Source organism: Talpa europaea (genome assembly GCF_964194135.1).
Source record: "Talpa europaea genome assembly, chromosome: X".
Taxonomy (NCBI): Eukaryota; Metazoa; Chordata; class Mammalia; order Eulipotyphla; family Talpidae; genus Talpa; species Talpa europaea.
The window spans coordinates 10304161-10325703 of NC_140081.1; the positions used below are offsets into that span (position 1 = coordinate 10304161).

At 38.7% G+C, this 21543-nt stretch overlaps 1 pseudogene across 1 annotated transcript; it reads right to left on the reverse strand.

Moving 5' to 3' along the window:
* Positions 1-11322: 11322 nt before the first annotated feature.
* Positions 11323-16285, reverse strand: LOC311186996 (protein FAM91A1-like; annotated as a pseudogene). The gene is made up of 2 exons: positions 16235-16285; positions 11323-13837 (listed from the first exon to the last, which is right to left on the reverse strand). The product of its transcript is annotated as a protein FAM91A1-like (transcript).
* Between the last annotated feature and the right edge of the window lie 5258 nt (positions 16286-21543).

The window sequence follows — 21543 nt, forward strand, 5'->3', positions numbered from 1 at the left end:
TTTTATCCACATTCAAAATAAATCCTATTGAAACAGCATTTCTTTTCCAGTTTACTAAACGTTCATCACAAAGTATGTTGGCTAAAAGCACAGATCTGGAAACTAGAATGCTTAGGTGGAGATCCCAGATGTTCTGCCTACTGGCTCTGTTAATTTGGTCAAGTTACTTCATTTCTCTGTGTTCCAGTTTTCTCATTTATATAATATGGAACACAAAAGTACCTGTATTTAGTATTAATTGTGTGAATACATGTAAATATCTAGAACCCTGCCAGGTGGATGCTAAGCTCCCTGTAAACATGTGCTATTATTATTGTATGCCAGTGTTCTCAGTGGTAATGAGTTCGTCCATCAGGGAATATTGGGAATGTGTGTGTGTGTGCGCGGGGAGGAGCAGGGAATGTACTGGCCTCTAATGTGTAGAGGCCAGGGATGCTATGAAACAGCCTATAATGCACAAGACAGCCCCACAACAAAGGATTATTCAGTTCCAAATGTCAATAGTGCTAAGGCTGAGAAACCCTGTTGTATATGAGTTCTTACTATGGTCTCTTTATAATGGATATTTTCAGTTGTATATATTTAACATTGTTGTATACATTTAATATCTCTCTTTGCAAAATAAACAAGCTACAGTCTTCATTTTCACAGGGAAATATGCTCTCTCATTCATCTTGAATTAGCCTACCCTCTTAATCTATGATAGATATAGCGTATAAAAAGAAATCGCTCCTGATCCTCTTTATCCTGTCACAAGTCAACAGAGCAAGTACATTAACAATTGTAAGCCAACAACTGACTTCAGTGATGGGGAGAAAATAGAGAGGGATGGGGTGACAGGGTCACAGAGAACTGGTTGTAGGTCCTTGAAGCATTCAAATTTAGAAAGAAGTCACTTTCTTTCCTCCCTATTTCCTTTTATGTGCCAGAGGGCACAGTGTCAGTTGTTGTTTGAATGGGGGTGGGGAGAAAAATGTGTATTAATGGTAAAATGTGCATCATATATTTCAAATATATTTACTCTGTGCAGTTACCAAAAAAGAAAAAAATCATGAGAGCAAATCACAACAACAACCAAAATATTGTATGTGTATCAAAAGGTTGAGCAAATTTTTGAGAGTACATTGGATCTGAATGAAGTCTCCTTACAGAGAAGACCAAAGAAGGGTCCACAAGTGAGCAGAATTGCCTGGACCTTGCTAGAAAGTCAGAATCTCAGAATCTCAGGCCCTTGCTGGACCTGCTGAATGAGAATCTGCATTTCAACAAGACTGCTAGGTGATTTATAGCACATTACAATTTGGGAAATGCTGGAATGTTTTCTCTGTTCCTGGCACATATGGTGTGCAGCTCAGCTTTTAATTCAGGAATGGGCCTATTAATAGGCTAAAGGTGACAGGGGGAAACATTTTTAATCAATGAGAAAACTATTTCCCCTTCCATTAAGTAATTTACATACATTCAGTTTATTTATAGATTCTTAAATGATCTGATTTTATAAGATATGATCTTTTCATTAAACTGATGTTATGGTTAATGATTTGTGTCATATCTGCAATTTAAAAGTTAATAATGAAAAGTGTCAGTGTTTTGCAAAGGTAACAACGTATGTTCTGCTCTCTTCCTAATTTGTAGACAGGGCCAGAACCTCACATTTGTTCATAGCATTCTGTATTTCTGATATCTACAATGTATGTTTATTTGCATTAATTTAGATATAACTCTAATCTCATTCACAATTAGCTGACTGTGACAGGCTGAGACCCAAAGAGAAGTCAGTAAAATTGAATAGTGTTAGACACATTACTTCTAGCCAGTACATTTCCTTGTGAAATAAACTGGACTCTTAGACCAGGAGACCAAAACCGTGTTTCCATCAGAAAACTAAGTGTGAGTAACAAAAGTGGGGGGCTTTTGAGCCATCACCACTGCCTCTGCTTTTCATTGCCCTGTCCCCACCTCAGGGAAGGAGAAAAGAGTATCTGTTCACTGGCAAGGAGGCCATGGGTAGGGTGTGCAAATGATGCACAATTCTACAAGTTGCACATTTACAACTAAAATCTACCAACACTGTCACTTTCTCCCCCTCAGCTCCTGCTAACCCTCCGTAGCCTTTACTCATGCTGCCTACTGAAACGACAGTTGATCCCAGGGAGCTTGATTCAACTCCAAAACTTGAGGCAGATAGAAAGCTCTGTAACTAGAAAACAAAACATCCTTGTGCCCTTCAGTATTGGCTGATTTCCAAAGTACTGTAATCTGTGTGCCTTGGAAATGGTCGGGTGTTTTGGGCTGCAAGCCACCAAATAAATTTCAACTTTATCTGCTGCTGGTAAAGGAAACGAGCATTTTCTTATGAAATTTGGGGCCTCTCTCTCCCAAGCAGCTTATGCACTTGTTTTGTGCCAGCTTCTATATATTGTCATTATCATTACTAGACACAACATCTAAAACACCATCAAAATAAATCTCATCTCAAATTGCCTTCCTGAATGAACTGAGGGGATTGTGACATGCATAAATGCTGAAATGTACACAGCAATGGGCTGTGTGTTATATCAGACCAAATAAATGAAATGAGGAACATATCAAGCTTGAAGGTTCATCAAGATTTTCTAGATAATTCTGCCACTGTTTCAATTTAAGTAGTCTCACATGAAACATTGGATCTCATTAGGTTTTCAGCTCTTGAGCCCCAGGATGCATTGTATTTAATTAACTCTTCCTGGCATAAAACTTCTCAGAAGCGCTAAGCACAGGTAACCAAATAAAATTATCTCAAAGGTAATCTCAGAAACACACACATGCGCGTGCGCACACACACAAACACACACACATTTTAAATGTAATTTATCTTTCAATATGCAGACTCAGACATCAGGGGAGGTGTGGGTGTGGAGATAGAGATATCTAGAGACATCTGTCTTAGAGTCAGTATGAAATCTGGTTTAGCAAGAAGTTAACCTTATTGATGGTGAGCAAGATGCAAACTCATCTTTAGATAGACCAGGTAGCTTGCTTCAAGTTTATTGAAACCTTTCTGAAATAACAGAAATCTGGGTTATTATGCCCAAGTTGTGACATGTAAAATATTCATAAAATTTTAGACACCTCTTTGCTATGGGTTCTTTTACTGGTTTGACCATTTGACTACATTACAGACTGAACTGTCATTTGAATATGACATTTATAGTCAAATGACATGTTTTAAACAAGTAATAATAATATTAAGCAACTGAGGTAATTGCTATCTTTTGAAACTATTTTACAAGATGTAAGAGATAAGAAAACCTGCTTTTCAATCAGGATCTCTAAAGCAGAAGCCTCGGCAAAAAAACTTAAAATCTCCCCAAATTCTTTTGTCTGAATATGTGAGACAATTGGAAATTAAAGGGAAGAGGGGGCAACGAGGCAGTGAGGATAGTAGTGATTCTTGATTGGGTTTAAGACCTCTCCTTGCTAGCTGGGTGAGGGTGAGCAATTTGCCTTTTCTTGGTCCCAATTTTCTCGCTTATGCAATGAGAATTATTTGAGTGCCTATATTATAAGATTCTGATGAGAGTTAATGTGTTTCTCTTAGTCCTAATGCATAATAGTTATATGCACAGTCTCTTAATAAAAGGTAATACATTCTGAATGCCCTCCTATCTTTGAGTCCCTCTTTTGTATGACCTCTACGTAAACTTTCTCCAGTTTCTCAAGCGCTCATCTCTCTATCTTGGGATGCCCAGTTCTGTCACAGTATTTACAAGGACTGTTAAGACTGGGAGACAGAAGTTCCCTGTGCCTCTTTCTTCCTGAATCCATACTCCATCCAAATTCTCGACCCACACTCACTAGCCCACGAGCTCGCCTCCTTGTGTCCCATGTGCAGGCACTTCCGTTTCACCTTCATTCCCTCCATGTGTCACTTACACAAGGCTTCAGAACAGATCTTGAAGGTCTGGAGACAACCAAGGGCGCCCAGGCCATGGGGCGGAACACGAGCACCCTCTTCATGGAGAATTCCTCACTGACCATCTTTCCTTACCCAAAACTTGGTTTCATCCCTGACTTTTCTTTACATCACTCTTCAGATCCAATCTGCCAAGAAATCCTCTTGGCTTTGCCTTCAACATAGATAAAGCAGGAACCTTTTTCTTTAAATGGATGTTTTCCAAGGGCCCACACAATGCCTGGCATAAAGGAGGTACTCAATAATTATTTCTTGAGTAGACAAATAAAAATGTGCTCAGAACAGTGTCAGACACAAAGAAATTGGCTATTTAAAACTTTTATTAATATGATTTTCTTATGATCTGTAATTTAGCCTTTCAAGTGGTTATTGTTGGGAGCAAGTGTTCTCTGTAGAAAACTGACTGTCCTAAACCTCACACTTCAAATCAGTTAATTAGCACTTGGGTGTCCTAGCCCTGTCTTGCTTTCCCAGGACTCATTATCTTGAGCATTTGGCAACGTCAGTTTTTCAGGTTTGCAGAGCTGCAGAGGAGAACTTGAGCTCTGCGTGACCCCCCACAAAGGGCAGGTCCCTTGTGAGGATCAGCTTGAGACCAGATGAAAAGCCTGTTTCTTTACCACATGCGTCATATCCGTAGATTTAAATAGCATCAGGTTGATTGAGGAAAGGGACCATCTGAGCCGTCAGGTGTTTGCAATTAAAAATAAAATTGCGCAGCCAAGAAGCCATTATCACAAGTCCTGCACGTGTTAGACATTTCAGGTTCTACCAAATACATCACAAGCAATATCAGGAACATAAGAAATAGGCACATTTGAATTTTAGTTCAGCCAGACATCTTTTCTTGTTGATGCCTCAATAAAAATTTTTAGGTACATATTAACATAAGTGTGCCCTGCTTAAAATGTTTTTTATAATTCTTTATAAAATACAGGAAACATGCTCCTTTAGTCTAACATTATTACCTCATATCTATTACAGGGTTGGAAAATGATGGGCCCAAGCGATTCCAATTGTGTTTCTTCTTCCTCCCATGTCCAATGGTGAATGTGGCCTCAGCATTCTTTCCCATGCAGCATTGCAAGCAGTTGTTACTGACTGAGTCTTTGCCTCCTGATAGTCTACTCAAAATGGAGGCAGAGAGGACCTTTAACATGTAGGGCAGATGACTTTCCTCTGATGATGACTCTACCCTAATCTTTTAGCCCAGATGATCTGGCTCTTCCTCTCTCTGACATTATCTATTGGGCTCTCCCTGATTTACTCTGTGCCATCTATATGATACTTAAATCCATGAGCAGGGGATGTCTTTCCATTTCTTTGTGTCTTCTTCAATTTCTTTTAACAGTGTTTTATAGTTTTCTTTGTATAGGTCTTTCACCTCTTTTGTTAGGTTTATTCCCAAGTATTTGATTTTTTTGGTTTCCATTATAAAAGGGATGGTTTTCTCGATTTCTTCTTCTTCGGATTGATTGTTTGTATATAGGAAGGCTACTGATTTTTGTGTGTTGATTTTTTATCCTGCTACTTTACTGAACTGGTTGATTATTTTGAGTAGTTTTTCTGTGTAGTTTTAGGGTTCTCTATGTATATTATCATATCGTCTGCAAATAGTGATAGTTTTACTTCTTTCCCTATTTGGATTCCTTGTCTTTCTCTTGTCTTATTGCCCTGGCTAGGACCTCCAGTATTATATTGAAGAGCAGTGGTGAGAGAGGACATCCGTGTCTTGTTCCTGATCTTAAAGAAAAGGCCTTCAGCTTTTCGCCATTGAGAATAATGTTGGCAGTGGGTTTGTCGTAGATGGCTTTTATCATGTTAAGGTATGTTCCTTCTATCCCGAGAATTTCAAGGGCCTTCATCATAAATGGATGTTGGACTTTGTCGAATGCTTTCTCAGCATCTATTGATATGATCATATGGTTTTTATTTTTCTTTTTGTTGATGTGTTGGATTACAGTGATCGATTTTCGTATGTTGAACCATCTTTGTGCCCCTGGAATGAATCCCACTTGATCGTGGTGTATTATCCCTTTGATGCATAGTTGGATTCTGTTGGCAAGGATTTTGTTGAAGATTTTTGCATCAGTGTTCATTAGGGAGACTGGCCTGTAATTTTCTTTTTTTGTGCTGTCTTTGTTTGGTTTTGGTATTAGTGTAATGTTGGCTTCGTAGAACGTATTTGGTAGTATTCCTTCTTTTTTAATTTTTTTGAAAGTGTTTGTGTGGGATTGGCACTAATTCACTGCTGAGCGTTTGGTAGAATTCATTTGTGAAGCCGTCTGGGCCTGGGCTTTTGTTTTGGGGGAGTGCTTTGATTACTGCCTTAATAGGGGGTCAATGAACATTTGTTGAATGAATTGGTTATGATAACCTCCTTGTTCCTTCAACACACTAGGAAGCTTTCAGCCTCAGGGCCTTTACACTGGTTAATACCTCTATTCAGAACATTTTCCATAAATGTAACTCCACAGGTAACTCCCTTATTTAAAGTCTTGCTCAAATCTTACTTTTTAAATGAGGCATATCATGACCAATGATTTAAAGTTGCAACCCCCTTGAGATAGGCTGAATAATGTCTCACCTCCCCAAGGAAGTGCATGTCCTAATCTCCAGAACCTGTAGATGTTACCTGACACAGCAAAAGGGGCTTCACAGGTGTGATTAAGTTAAGGATCTTGAGATGGGGACATTTTACAGGATTATCTGGGAGGGCCTAATATAACCAGACAGGTCCTTATAAGAGAGAGGCAGCAATGTCAGAATCAGAGAAGATGTGATACAAAAAAAAGAGGTAAGAGAGGAGATTTGAAGATGCTAATCTGCTAGATTGGAAATGGAAGAAGAGGCCATGAGCCAAGGAATCACAGGTGTCCTCTAGAAGCTGGACTGGGCAAGGAATGCATCATGCCGATACTTTGAACTTCTGACTTATAAATTGTAAGATAGTAAGTTTGTCTTGCTTTAAGCCATCTTTTAGCAATTTGTTACAATAGCAAGAGAAAACGAATACAACCCCAGTCTACTTTCTTCATATCACATTTTCCCCTTTATTTTCATATCACTTACAACCTCTATTGTACTCCATAACAGGTTTATCATGTCTACTGTTTATTGTCTCTCTCCTGCCTCACCATCCCCCCCCCCAGAATGTAATCACCATAGGGCAGAGATCTTCATCTGTTTTGTTCACTGATGTAAATCTACACATATAACCTGATACATACATAACAGGTGTTCACTGAACATTTGTTGAATTAATTGGTTAATCATTAATCTATTTTTACCCTCTAAAATTAGTTCCCACCACTTTAAATGAGTCATCCAATCTGGCCCCTAGTCCCATTTTCTCTCTGTCTCCCCGCCACCCCGTGCATGCTCTCTCTCTCTCTCTCTCTCTCACCCCTGGACAGCCTCCCCCCTGAATTTAGAATTAAAACTCTTCCCCTACTAGAGTGGGCCCAGTTTGGGTAGTTCTTTTGTCATGTCCTCCCTTGACTCAACAGTCCACATTGAACTCTACATTGTCTGAACTCTTATAGCACTTGTATTCTCTTAGTTGGAGGCAGAAACCACACAGTAACCAGAACAGGGGGAGTTTAGTATGAATAATTATTAAGTAATAACTGGATTAACTACTAATAAAAGGCACATTAGGAAGAGGAACTTCTTTGCCCTGTGATATAGCACCTTCTGTTGATAAATTCCTATACTGCACTATCTGGCACAGAGGCAATGTTTATAGGGCCCAGCCCTAGTATCACAAAACAGGGAAAGAAGAATGGACCTAGGGCTGAGAGGTAATACTCAGATTCAATAATCTGAGTATTGGTACACCTTTGTTTTTGTTTTTTTTATTTCTCTCGAATATCAGCAGTAATCAGATTCTCTGGAGAACAAGGGCGACGTCACTGCCCCCATTTCATGCTTTATACAGCGTTTAGCATAGTGCTGACCACATGCAGTATAAGTACTTGGTTGACTGTAAATAAGATTTTCCTAAACTCTTAATCTGCTCAGTAGCCTAGAAAGATGATGGCCCTCATCCTCTCCCTTTGTGTTGCCCTATTCTGAAATTTAATGACAGAGTAGTTCAACCATGAGTGAACAACAGCTGCCAACAAGCTAGCAATTTCCAACTGCAGACCAGGCTGTGATTTCCTCCTCAGTGATTATGCCATCTTGGATGTCATTTTCAAAAATGCTGAAGCCAAGCTGGGGCCAATTGTGATTCTGTTTATTAAATTCTCACTTGGTGGGAGGGAGCCCTGTCAGTTTCTGGTTCTCCCAAAGTCAAGTCTTAGTCAGGCTTCCAGAGTCAACCTGTCAAGGAAGTACATCTCATCTTCTTTTCTCATAAGGACCTGAATGGTTCACAGACCAATACTTTCAGAATCACAGCAACCCAAAGGGCACAAACCTATTTTGTGTCCAAAAGGAAGAAAGTACAGCCTAACAGTTTTCTTCATCTTTACATATTTCTTGGCTTCTAAAGGGCTTCAAAGATCATATTTTGTGTGACTCCAAGAATCTCTCATACCAGGAGCTCCACTGAGTAGTTCATTCCAAAAATAAGATTATCTAGCCTCAATTTTAACACCAACTCTAGTCCTCTCCAGTTTTCTCTTGTCTGTGATTACTACGAGAGTATTATTTCTTTACCCTTAATATAATGAGTTTATCTCAAACATTAGTCCAACAACACCAGTGATTGGGGTCTCTGTAGTTTCCTCAGAGCCAAAATCTGTATGAGCTCAAAATACAAAATACAGAGTCTCTTATTTGTTATTTGTGTGACTTTGAATATGCTGCTTCCCCTCTTTACATGGATATTTTTCACATTTTAGCAGTAACTTGATCAACATCACAATTTATATTTAAACATATGTGTCAATTATTAAATTGACAACACATCATCTAGTTCACTGTATAATATTAATATTATACCAGAAAAAAAATCTACTGTACCTTTTGTTACAGTTTTGGTACTTTAAAAATCTTTTTTAAATACAACTGTATTTGAAACACTGAACATAAAAGGGAAACATGAATGACAGAGAAAACTGAAAACATCAAGTGAAAAAAGTCATATTACCCCCCCAGAAAATGTAAAACTATCTGATTACATATTTAAAAAGAAGGAAATCTGATGGTCATACTTTTTTGAGTGACATTAAGTTGCATTCTTTATGCTCACTTGAGAAGTTAAATTGTGCCATACTATATTCTACGTGCTTTTCGATATTTTTTTTCTTGGTTTCTAAAGAATGTTTGCCATGGTTTAAGCCAGGTTAAGCGGGAGAGGGTGGGGTTCAGAGAGAGGTGGTCCAAAGTCAAATGAAAATACCTAAAACATTTGCAAAAAATAAAATGGATAAAAAGTCTTTCATAAATCTTCTTTGGCAACTAATAAAGTTTATATTTTAAATTTACTTTTGTTGAACTGAATCAATGCTTCTAAGATTTAAGAGATAGATATTTACATGGGCTAACATACAAATGAAACAAAATCATATTCATAAGGCATAAGCACAGTAGCAGCTTTTGCAGTTTGCTGACAGTGCTAAAAAAAGCCAATTCTCCCTCAAAAATATGAGAGCAGCTAGGAAATAGAATCTTTCCTCATTCATAAGAGAAATCAGAGTTGACCATATATTTTTTCACTACTTTTTCTAAAATTCATGATCATTATTAGGTTCTATTTCTTCCTCCATTATCTTTCAAAGGAAATACAGCAGCAAATTACTCCCATACTTTAGTTTTAAATTCACCAATCACTGGGTTCCCTGCCAACAACTACAAACAGTCTATTCTTTATTAGTTTGCACGTTATTCTAGTAGGTTTAGAGTGTTAATACAGGAATAAATAACTATGGTTAATTCCAATAATGAAGATGAGATTAAAGAGCCCTGATCAAATGAAAGAGTTACAACTTGGTTGAAAAACTAAAAATTACATGCATACCTAATAGCACTAGGAAAGTACTATAATAATTATTGGAAAAATAAAAGAGTAATTCACAGTCATAATAAATTATTCTAGTATTAGTATGGATTTTTGCTTTTACAGACAAACATTTATAACATATACTTGATTTCTACCTCATCTAAGACAAAGTTTTGAAAGTAACAAAATTAGGGGGAAAATGCTTAGGTTATAACATTCTTGAATTTTTTAATGTGGTATGTGCTTTATATATAAATATGTGTGACCAGTTAGTTTGGTTATGGTTTTAAACTAGCAAGCCACTATCCTATGAGAAGAGCTAAACTGAAGGATAATACTGCACACATTTCACAAGGAAGGTAACATGAAAAATCTATAAAGTGATTCTGATTATTCTAATTAACATTGGAGATACTAAAAGAATCAAGGGCTCAAGAAATATTTTGAAATTATTCGATTTTTAAATCATTTTCTCCAAAATGATTCACATAAATATAAGATTCAGAGTGCCTAGTAAAATGTTTTCAAAGCAGGTTTATCACTAAAATGTTTTGATTAGAAGAAATAGTCTAAGTGCCTCTAACATTTAATTGTAACTTAAAATCACAATCCTTGGTTTGAAAGCATCAAAGTCAATTTCCTAGCTACCCATTGGTAAAGCTACTAAATAAAAAACAAATCAGGGGGAAACATGCAGCAGCCATTGCTACAAGAGTGGAAAATAAATTCAACTTTTCCAAAGAATCTGAAAATACAAAGCCCAAAGTGAGTGACAACAAAAATTCACATCTAAACGGTGTTTGAAAATAGAATGTTTTCCAAAGCTTCTCATGAGATGTCAATGTATGGTTGTATTCCAAATTAAGACTTTATAAATAAAGATTAAGTTATATGTAACTATGCTGCTTTATATGCCTTCCACAATGTTCAACTGATATATAAAATTTACAGATATCCACAAAGACCTTTTTTCCTCCACAGTGATTTTTAACGCCCTATCATATCATCTCTCAACACTGGATGTTTATCATTTTGTAGTTCTGCTAGTTTAAGTGCCAAGAAACCTTTCCAGAGGAAGAGTTCCACCTTCCTAAGGAGTAGGTAACACAATATACAATTAACAAGATTTGTTTGGTAAACTAATATATAAAATTACCACTGCGATATTCATAGTGACTGCTTATAAACACAGCACTCATCACAAAGCCTATAAAGTATATTCTCCAGAAATACAGATTGTCTTAAGGTAAATATACAGTGCAGGATGCTAAAAAGCTCTTTGTTGCATTAGGAAGTGCAATAATAAGGAAAACTTCAGAAAGCATGAGCATGTCCCTTAATCTTCTAACATCAGTGAAGCAAGAACCACACTGTAACAGAGAGATGCTTTTTAGTGGCTGACACTATAAAGTGAAGGTTAAAAAGAAAAAGGCAGGAAGTGTGAGTGACAAATGATGCAACTGAATAACTGCAAATGGAGACTGGCAATAAGTGAGCGTCCACTCAATTCTGATAAAATGCCATCTTTAAATATTAATTTCTTTGCAGAAAGTGGAACCCCCACATTGGCAGAAGAGGACTGTGAAAGCAAACTTGAAAAGCTAGCTTTTGTGTGACTACCCAGCATGGAAGCACCTCCCTGGAGTGAGTGAAAAAACTTAAGGACTTGTACAGAGAGCTTTCTACTGGAATGTAAGAGGTCTTGAAGGCTTTCTTTTCTGCAAAGGCCATGTATAAAAATTTTTCTATAAACTTCCTGGATTAATTTAGAACTAAACAGTAGAATTCCAGAGCACAGGTTGAGAGGAACCCAATCTGCTTCTTTTGTGGCAACAGAGTTTGGCTTTGTTGCTGAACCTGGAGCTGCTTCCTCAATGGCCATTTCAAACGACTGTGAACTCCCATTTATATCTGAGCCAGAGCCAATCGGGTCCTGCTCTTTTGTCAGAAGCATCACTGGGTTTTCTATTTGCAACTGGCTAGAAGCATTTAGCACAGTGATATCCACAAAAATGCTCCTTAATATTTGCAGTGCTTTATGAACCCCCACGCCGACTCGAGTAGACTCTCCTTGTAGTTCTGTTTCATCAAATGGAAATGGCATGTGGATAGTTTCTTCTATCCCATGCAAACCATGTCCCTGAATCAAAAGTGCAGAACATGTTAAAGCATCATTCAACATCATGAGCACATCTGATGTAGGAACTACCCCAGGCTCATGATCCCAAGATGTTAGGAATCGATCTTAACCCTGGAATGTATCTGGCAGTTTATTCTGGACAGTAAAAGAGATGGTGGTCCTTGCTCAGGGATGTCGTCATTGTACAGTTTAAAACAGACAGAACTGACTTTTCGGACAGCCAATCCAATCTGGGATAGCTGCTGACAGGCGGCCTTTCGTTGGTAAGAGGAGCATCGGAAACAAGCAGTGCGTGATTTTTGTTCAGAACTCTCCTGCAAGTTGCAGGGTCCAAACCAAGAAGATTTCCATAGCATAAGAGATCTAGAGGAAAACCCTAACTGGGTGGGTCTGAATGTGCAATTTGCACAATTAAATCTTTATTATGGCTCAGAAATAGTGCTGTGTTTCTCAGAGTAAGTAAGTGTGTGGTCAAAATATCTCTGTGCTCCAAACCTTTTCCAGTTACTTACGGAAGCTGTCCAGAGACTCATGTGAGAGCTTGCCAGCTTCACACACTGTGACTGCATGACTTTTTAAGTAGATTTCCCATCATAAAAAAGGCAGTAAAAGTTCAGTCAAATAGGAATGCAATATGCTTTATATATCCTGTAGACAAATTCAAACTGCATATCCCAGCTGTGTCAGCTCGGTGTTCTTGACTATTTGTATCAGTGTCAGTAGCTGACAAAGTTTCTTGTACAGGACTGCTTTTCCCGCCACCCCAGGATAGCAGCATCTTGTGTGGATCTAAAGTGCTCTTTAATTAGTTTACAGACGGAACATTCCTCCATGATGAATGAAGTCACTCCAAATTTATTACTGGTCCCTTCTAATGGGCAAAGTCCTATCAGCCATACAGTGAGACAGTATTCTTAACCAGAGACAAGTCTATCTCTCTTTGCAAATTCTTCAACATTAATATGCTTTAACTATTGAAACAAATATCTTAGAGTTTCAAAATAATCACCTTGCACTCAATTTATTACAAAACTTTCCAGAGGAGGAACTGCTATATAGCTGTCATCAGAGATTGGTACATCCAAATAAATAAATCCTTTGTTACATAAACTATGTAGTACCTTGTCATGTAGTGATCCAGAGAGTTGAGGGCCTGCACTGATGATAATGATTTGCATTTGTCAGGCAAAGTGCAAATCCTTAAGTCACCCTCTGTGATATTTCCAGCCTGTACCACCCAGCACACCTCTATGGCAATTTCCAGCGGTTTCACTGATAGAAGATCATGGACTGTTCTCCTTCTGAATGTTTTTGATGACCTACACTGATGCATCAGATCAATGTATTGGTTTCTTCCTGTGCCAAGAAGGCTAGACAGTCAGCTGCAGTAAAACCGGGTAATGAGTCATAACTTTTCTCCTTGTTTATTATGTCCTCCAAAAGATACAGATGTATGAGATGAAAATGGTGTTATCCTCAGGCACCTTGCTAAAATATCCAATGAATGGTAAGGATACAGCATAAGATGTCTTGACTGTTCTTTAACAGTTCCTCATAATATTTTCATTTATCTTTCTTGACATGTTTAACTATTTCTATATCATAACTGATTATAAATACTGTACAGGACAACCTGCTTTTCATAGTCTCCCTGTGAGTATCCTAGACTCTGCCTCATGTTGGTCAGCAACTTGCTCCAAGGGCAGTGGTGTGTATGTGCAGCTCCATACCTGTGCCTGTGATGCCTGGAGCCAATGCCTTCCACCTGCCCTCCCTTGCCTGTCAGAAGAATCTGCAGGAGGTCCAGGTGCCCATTGCTAGGGATCCTGACTGTGCCACAGGAGCAGTGCTGGTCAGCAGTAGGAGCGCCTCAGCAGTTCCAAGCCTAGCTTTACAATACTGTATATGATTTAAGGAAAAAGCTGCACACCTCTTTGTATGTAAGCTACCACATGTCCACCACCAAAGCATCCACTCCTTCTTGGTAAATCAGGCTAGTTGATGGAAATGGGACAAGTTGTCATCTTTAAATGTCAGCTTCCTCCTTAGTAAACAGGGGCCAAAAATGATACTTACTCCACATGGTGGTTATGAGGATAATGTTTATAAAGCCCTTAGTCAGTGAATGTTCAATAAATGTCATCTGTGATCATATTACAGGCCAGACTGTCAGCCTTTCTAGACTAAGCCATCATCAGCTCTCCCCTGAACTGCTACAGTTGCCTGATAACTGGTATTCCTGCTTGCACTCATGTCTGGAGTCTATCTTTTCTCAATATAAATCAGATCTGTCACTCCTTGCTCAAAGCCCTATGTGGGCTTCCTATCACACTTCAAACAAAATCCAGTCTTCACTGTGGCTTACTTGGCCCTACGTGATTTGGCCTTGGCCTATTAGATCTTCTTTCTTATTGATTTCCTTTATCTCTCACTTCCATCAAGTTGATCATGTAGATAAGTTCCAACTTATGGATTTTTTTTTTATTTTTTTATTTTTTAATTAAATTTTATTGTTATATTCCCCATACAATTGCAGCCCCCCATTCTGACCCCAATCCCTCCCCTCCCGCCCCCGCCCCCCTAAAAGTGTCTCTGGTTCATAGTTTTTTGTTGATTTTGATTTTCACTTTCTTATATTCATTTTCCTGGTCCCTTATTTAAGTTTTCTAGATTCCTGCTATGAGTGAGACCATCCGGTATTTTTCTTTTTCTTTTTGGCTTATTTCGCTGAGCATGATCCCTTCCAGCGCCATCCATGTTGCTGCAAATTGCACCAACTTATGGATTTTTTATATGATGATCTCTCTTAGTGCAATTTTCCTCATCCCAGATATTCACATAGCCTATGACTTACTCCTGCATTTCAGCCAGGCCTCCCCTTACATAGCTTCTTCTTAAAAAGGTCTTCCTTGGCCATGTATAAAAATTGGCTTCTACCTCCCACTAGCCCCTTACCCTATTTTATGTTACTTATGCCATCCACTGGTACCTAACGTTATATTATACTTTTGTTTCTGATCTTTTGTTTCATTAAAATGCAACTTCATGAAGGCGGGGACTTCACTTGGCTCACCATGGTCCAGTACTTGGCATACATGTGGTGCACAGTAGACAATAAATATTTGTTGACATAGTGGACATTATTATTTTCCATGATTTTGAGTCTTGTGTGACTATGGCTTGTTTGTGAGGCTCTGGAATATTAATGCCTTTAATAATGGCCAGCTTATCCCTTTCTTGGCAATTGGTATAAATCTTAGGTGATATTCCTAGAAATGAGATACACAGCTTGACTCTTAAATCTTTGGGGGCCGAGAGAAGGGATAAAAGAACAAGGAAGGGAAATAGAAGTTGAAAGGAAATATAGGATTATCTCAAAGAAAAATCTTTACCCCATCCTGGATACTTGTTCAAACCAGGATTCTAAATGAGAGTAAAACTCCTTTTCTCTGCCTCCCTTTCCTAAATCTACTTATATTCTGCTTGTATAACATAATTGTAATGTCACTTGCCAAAGGAAAGACAAGTCTAACATTTTTCAAGTTGTTTGAAAACAAAATGGAAGAATTCAGTTTTTTGTTTTTGCTTTAGCAATGGAAATCATGCTCTAGTTTATCATTAAATAAAAATAAACCTAAATACTAAGTTATAGTAAAAGTATAAACCTGGGAGTCTATAAGTTCTTTCCTTAGAATACTATGGTTGAATTATATGAAATTGCTGATGTTCAATTTTTTTTGACTTTGTAAAATGGCAATGTCATATGGTTCAATCTGAGGTATGTGGCAGTATTAAAATTTAGAGATTATAAAACTCAGAAAGATAAAGTTATAACTCTATTTCTAACTAGGAAAATTAGCTTGTATTAGTCAGGATAGACTATGTTATGCTACAGAAACAAATATCCCCCCAAATCTCAGTGGTTTAACACAATTAAAATATATTCTTGTTCTTGCTACACGTTCTAATACAGGCTGGCAGGAGGTTCTTCTTTAGTGATTCACTCGGGGATCTAGGCTAAAAGAAGTACTACTTTCTTATAGTGCTACCATCTGGAATGCATAGACTTTTTGCAGGATTCCACAAAAACAAAGCCTACAGAATTGACCACAGGCATATTTAACACCTCAGTCCTAAAGGTAACCTACGCTACTTCTGTTCCTATTTTATTGGGTAGGGCTGGTCCTACAGCCCTTGAAGAATCATCTGCATCCTCCATCCTATCTCCAGCATAGGCCATCGTCCAAAGGTCATGCCTTTTGTATGAGTTCCCCTCAACTCACACCACAGCCATACCCTGGAAGGCATGGATGATTCTTATTTTTCAGTTCATTCCTGTGACTTATTCTTAAACAATGTAACATTCTTATAATTTATATAACAATGTAACATTTATCTGTGTTCACATTCTGTGATTACAAAGCAAGGGATACTGAAGTTTGCTGGGAGTGGCCAAGGAGAAAGGGAATGAATGTACACAGCCATGTTAGTTTTCTCTGCTTAGATACAACCTACCATCCTTACAACCCTTTTGGGTCTGCTGCTGGTTGGAGCTTTGCAAGAAGCACATCCCCAGAAGAAAGAAATGAGACATAAAGCTTCTTCTTTATTCATTTCTCCAAACCCATCTGGGGATTTTTATCATTCTTTCTCTATGAACTTTGGCATGTACATGAGGGGTATGGGTAGCACAGGAGGGTAGGAAATAACTGAAAGAACAAATACCTACCCTTACACCAAACTCTCTTGCCCTTTCCTCCTAATCTTAGGTTCATTCTGTAAGGTGCTTTTCTTTTCTATGTGGCTGGAAAATGCTCTTATCACACAGGGTTCAACAAATGGTTCAGATGAAAATTCTGGCCTTCCCCCGTCAGACTCTAGATTCTGAAAGCCAAGTTCTTATAACACTAAACTCTTTTCCTCCAGAAACCTAGCTCTTGTAAATCAAGAGCTTTGCTTTTTAGGTCATTTTCCCTGCAAAGACTTTAAAGATTCTATTTTTAAAATGAAAATGAATAGGAACAATTTGCTCCAAGTTGGTTCTACCATACTTTGGGAGCATGGTTGAAAATGATTAAATGGGTAAAGGATAGGTCCTAGAACTACTAAGAACCACTAAAAATTACTGGGAAAAAATACGGCAAACTTAATGAACTGAAACCTACAAGAACCTACAATTACTTCAATTTGTAACAGTGACTAGCACTCATCCTTCACCCAGCCATGTTTCTCACCCAGAGATGGGCTGACTCGCTTATTCCCTTGAGAGTGTGAGTGGGTAGAAAATGTTATGGAGGGAAGGCTAGGTGAGGCCTGGTGAGATATTCCAGGCTACCATCTCTGGGGCAACTATGAGGTGGAGATAGGAGTCTGAATTTCCAAAATGTGGCTAACCGATAGGGAAATGTTGCTGTCCTATGTTCTCATTAAACAGAATCACTCCCATGAGCTAGTTAGTGGAAAACGACCTCAGGAGATGCCAAAATGTGACTTGAATAGAGACAGATTTGGATCACATAGCTGAACCCCTGGCAGGCTGACTACAGTCAGCTTTAGCTCAAACTTTTCATTAACCCTATAATAATATGGATTTTCATTTTATACAATGGATATGAGATATTTTATTCATTAATTTACTTGTTTAATGGTAGTTTTCCCACTTAGAAATGAAAGTTCGATGATGGCAGAGTCTTTGTGCATTTATAATGTCCCACCCATGTATAGGACAAGGTAGGTGCTCAGTCTATATTTGTTGAATAAATGAATGAATATGAATGAATGGATATCAGGCAGTACACTGGGGTATGAAGGTGAGTGAAGTAGGTTTTCCTGCACTTATGGCATATACAGACTGGAAAGGAAGACCTATTGCTAGTAAATAATACTAAATGTTGACTGGGGCTGCAGTGAACAGGAGGTTGGAACAGTAAGAAGTCTTCTCCCCTCCTTTTATATGGGGTCTCAATATTCCAGGTTGCCACAGCCTGCTTCAAGCCTGCCTGGAGTGTGGGGATATTTAAGTGTGTGACTGCTGCTCTTATAAGCCAAGATTTTAGATAACTCAAAAGGACACATAAGCAGCAGTTAATCTGGGACCCCAAAGCAGTGTCTAAGAGTGATGGAGACAGGGAGTAGATAGACTGTACTAAGATCTTAGCTTGACAGTTAGCTTTAACCCACGTGGATTGGAACCAAGGACAGATGGCATGATGGATGTCTCTGAGGATCCCATGTGGACAAATGACTTTGAGAACCAGATTATCAGTCCCTCTTCCCCTGGACCCACTGGCATGTTGAAAAAGCAATCATAACTTTGACATAACCTGTTGTAAAGGAAAGGGATGCCAAATTATTAAGATTATGGTTTTGTTAGAAGAGAGGGGCTCAAGATAGAAATTAAATTGAATTAGAGAAGAATAAAATTCCATGTTTTGCATGCCTGAGTTTGTGATCTGATATTCTCAAACCAGCTACATTTGTATGACGTGTGCACCACAGGCTTAAGGAGCAAGAGTTATATTTTAAGACATATCCTCATTACAATTGACCATGATTCAACTAACAATTGAAAGTCAAAAGTATTCTCATGAACAAAGAATGATGCAGTTGATATTTCAGTCAATTTAAAATTAGAGTTCTTTTCATTTCTATGCTACTTCTGTTAATATTTCATTTCCTGGCATTTTCCTGTTATATATCACCTCTTCTTCACCTTAACGGGTCACTTTTCTTTCTGGAATTCTTTGGAAAATAAACGCGATCTAAGAGGTGAACAAATCATTTAATCTCTTTGGATCTCGGTGACTTCATGTGTAAAATAAAGGAATGCACCTAGGTAAGCGTTTTCAAGTTTCTCAAACTTTTATATACATCACCTGGGAGATTTTGTTATGAGGAACCCTAATTTACCAGGCTTGGGGTGGAACTAAGATTATGCATTTATAACAAGTTCCCCAGTGATGTCAGTGCTGCTGGTCCAGGGACCACACTTTGAGTATCAAGTGCTTTGACAGCCAATATTGTTTTTCTTTGCAACTCTAGGTTATTACAGGATATCATTCAACTGGTAAAAAATATTTTTAAAAACTGAGTTCTTCTATGTCAAGGACTGGCTAACTGGAGGGCACCATTTCAGTTTACAGCCCTGAATTTAATCATCATAGCCTTTTATTTTAATAATCTGTAGAGATATCTTATCTCTCCTAGTATAATATAAGGTCATTTATGAGCATATTAGAGTCTTATATTTTTATATTATTCACCATCCCATGCAAAAGAAAATGGTGTGTTTCTAGTGTTGGAATTAATCGGGCAGAGGGTAAGGAGTTGAGACTTAGTCACTAAGTGAACAACGTGAGGTTAATAAAATATAAAGAGTGATGTGGATATTGCTGGGTCTATCTGACTTTGGTGTTGCAAGGATAAGGCTTATCTAGTTTCATTAGCCATTGGCAAATGGAGTCACAGCATTGGGAGTCATTTTGAGGGTACACATATTTCTAATGCTTTCTGAGCAGGACATGAATGAAAGCTTCTATCAGCAAGACTAAGCATATGTAAGATGCATTTTATAGTCTGTAGAAAAGACTAATGCCAGTTTTATAGTTCCCAGACTGTATTTTCTTGGTTCCTCCCCAGTGCCACTCAGATTCATTCTAAATGTCTGTGGGAACCCTCAGAGTCTCTCAGGGTTGTACTGAGAACTAAACCTCTTAGAGTTATCTTTTACTTCCCTTTCTGCTCATTTTGGCTGGCTGTGGTGGGTCTCTGGTCCTGGAGGTTGCTCAGCGTGGTAGCAGGCCACAGCTGAATGTGGCAGATAATGCATTGTGCACTCCTCTCCAACTCCTTGGTCCACCTCAGAGGTCACCTGATAACAATTCCTTACAGGAGCGATTCCAGGCTCTCTCATCCCAAGAGTGTGCTTGGTAAGAAATGTTGAGGAGTAAATGCTCCAAGAATGACAATTAACCAGTAAGGGATGGACATGGTTGCTAAATACCCCAACTTCTTCCATCCTCAGTGGGACAGTTCTGAGACATGTTACATGCTGTTTCTCTGCCGATCTCCTGTGGGATGGAGCAATTGCTGCCCATGGAAGTAACCCACTTTAGGATGCATCTTCTACTGGTCTCCCTCTTTCCTTTTTCTACTCTTCCTACTCTCTCACTCATGCTCTTAGGGATCACCTACCAAATAAACGACGCGCCTGAATCCTTGCTTTAGCCCTGCTTTTGGGACAACCCAAGGCACTGGTCATCAACACCTCAGTTGCCCTGAGGAAACTTGCTCTGGGGCTTCAGCACACATACACGGAGGGCAGAGCTGGGCTGGTGCCCAAATGATCTGTGTGCTCATATGGTAACTCCATTGTTAGTAGACTGAGGAACCTCCAGACAGCTTTCCATAGTGGTTGGACCAGTTTGCACTCCCATCAGCAATGTAGGGAGAGTTCCTTTTTCACCACATCCTCGCCAACATTTGTTTTTTTTTTTTTTTTAAAGATTTTTTTTTTTAATAGAGGCATGTTTTTCTTTATTTGTTTGCTTGTTTGTTTTTGTTTTGTTTATACATGCACTGGGTACAGTCAGAGGCGCGGGAGGGTGAGAGAATTCACCAGAGCCAGAGCGGGGAGCAGAGCAGGCAGAAGGGCCGAAGTACACTGCTGAGGGGAGCAGCGGGCGGCAGGAGAGGTCTGCGCACCATGTGGGACCCTCCTCCGGTGGCCGGGGAGCAGCCGGGGATCGAACCCGCGCCGCAGAGGCCGCGGGCAGCTTCGCAACCCAGCGCTCTACCGCTGCGCCACCGGGGAGGCCCATCGCCAACATTTGTTGTTGCCAGTTTTGTGATATGTGCCATTTGTACTGGTATAAGGTGGTATCTCATTGTGGTTTTGATTTGCATTTCCCTGATTATCAGGGATGTTGAACACTTTTTCATATGCCTGTTGGCCATTTGCATTTCTTCTTTGGAGAAATGTTTTTTAAGTTCGTCTGCCCATTTCTTGACTGGATTGTTTACTTTGCTTTTGTTGAGTCCTGTGAGTTCTTTGTATATCTTTGTGATCAGTCCCTTATCAGTTGTATGGAGTGCAAAGATATTTTTTTCCCAATTGGTAGGGTGTCTCTTTGTTTTGGTTAATGTCTCTTTTCCTGTACAGAAGCTTTTCAGTTTGATGTAATCCCAGGTGAGAAACACCATCTCTTAAACTTGTTCTCTTTTTTTCTATTGGGTTAGAGAACACAAAAGCACTTGCATTTTCAAATGATCAATGATAAAATTCTCCTGGACCTTAATTTCTCCATCTGTAAACCAAGAGTAGGATCGGATGATCTCTTAAAGACCCTTTCTACCTCTATAAATTTCTCACTTAAGCATTAATCAAAATTATTTGGTACTTTTGTAAAGATTCTCTCAGATTCAAAATGTTCAAAAATATAGAGTATATTCATTGTTTAATCAGAATGTGTGTCCATTGCCAGGAAATTCAAAGTATTC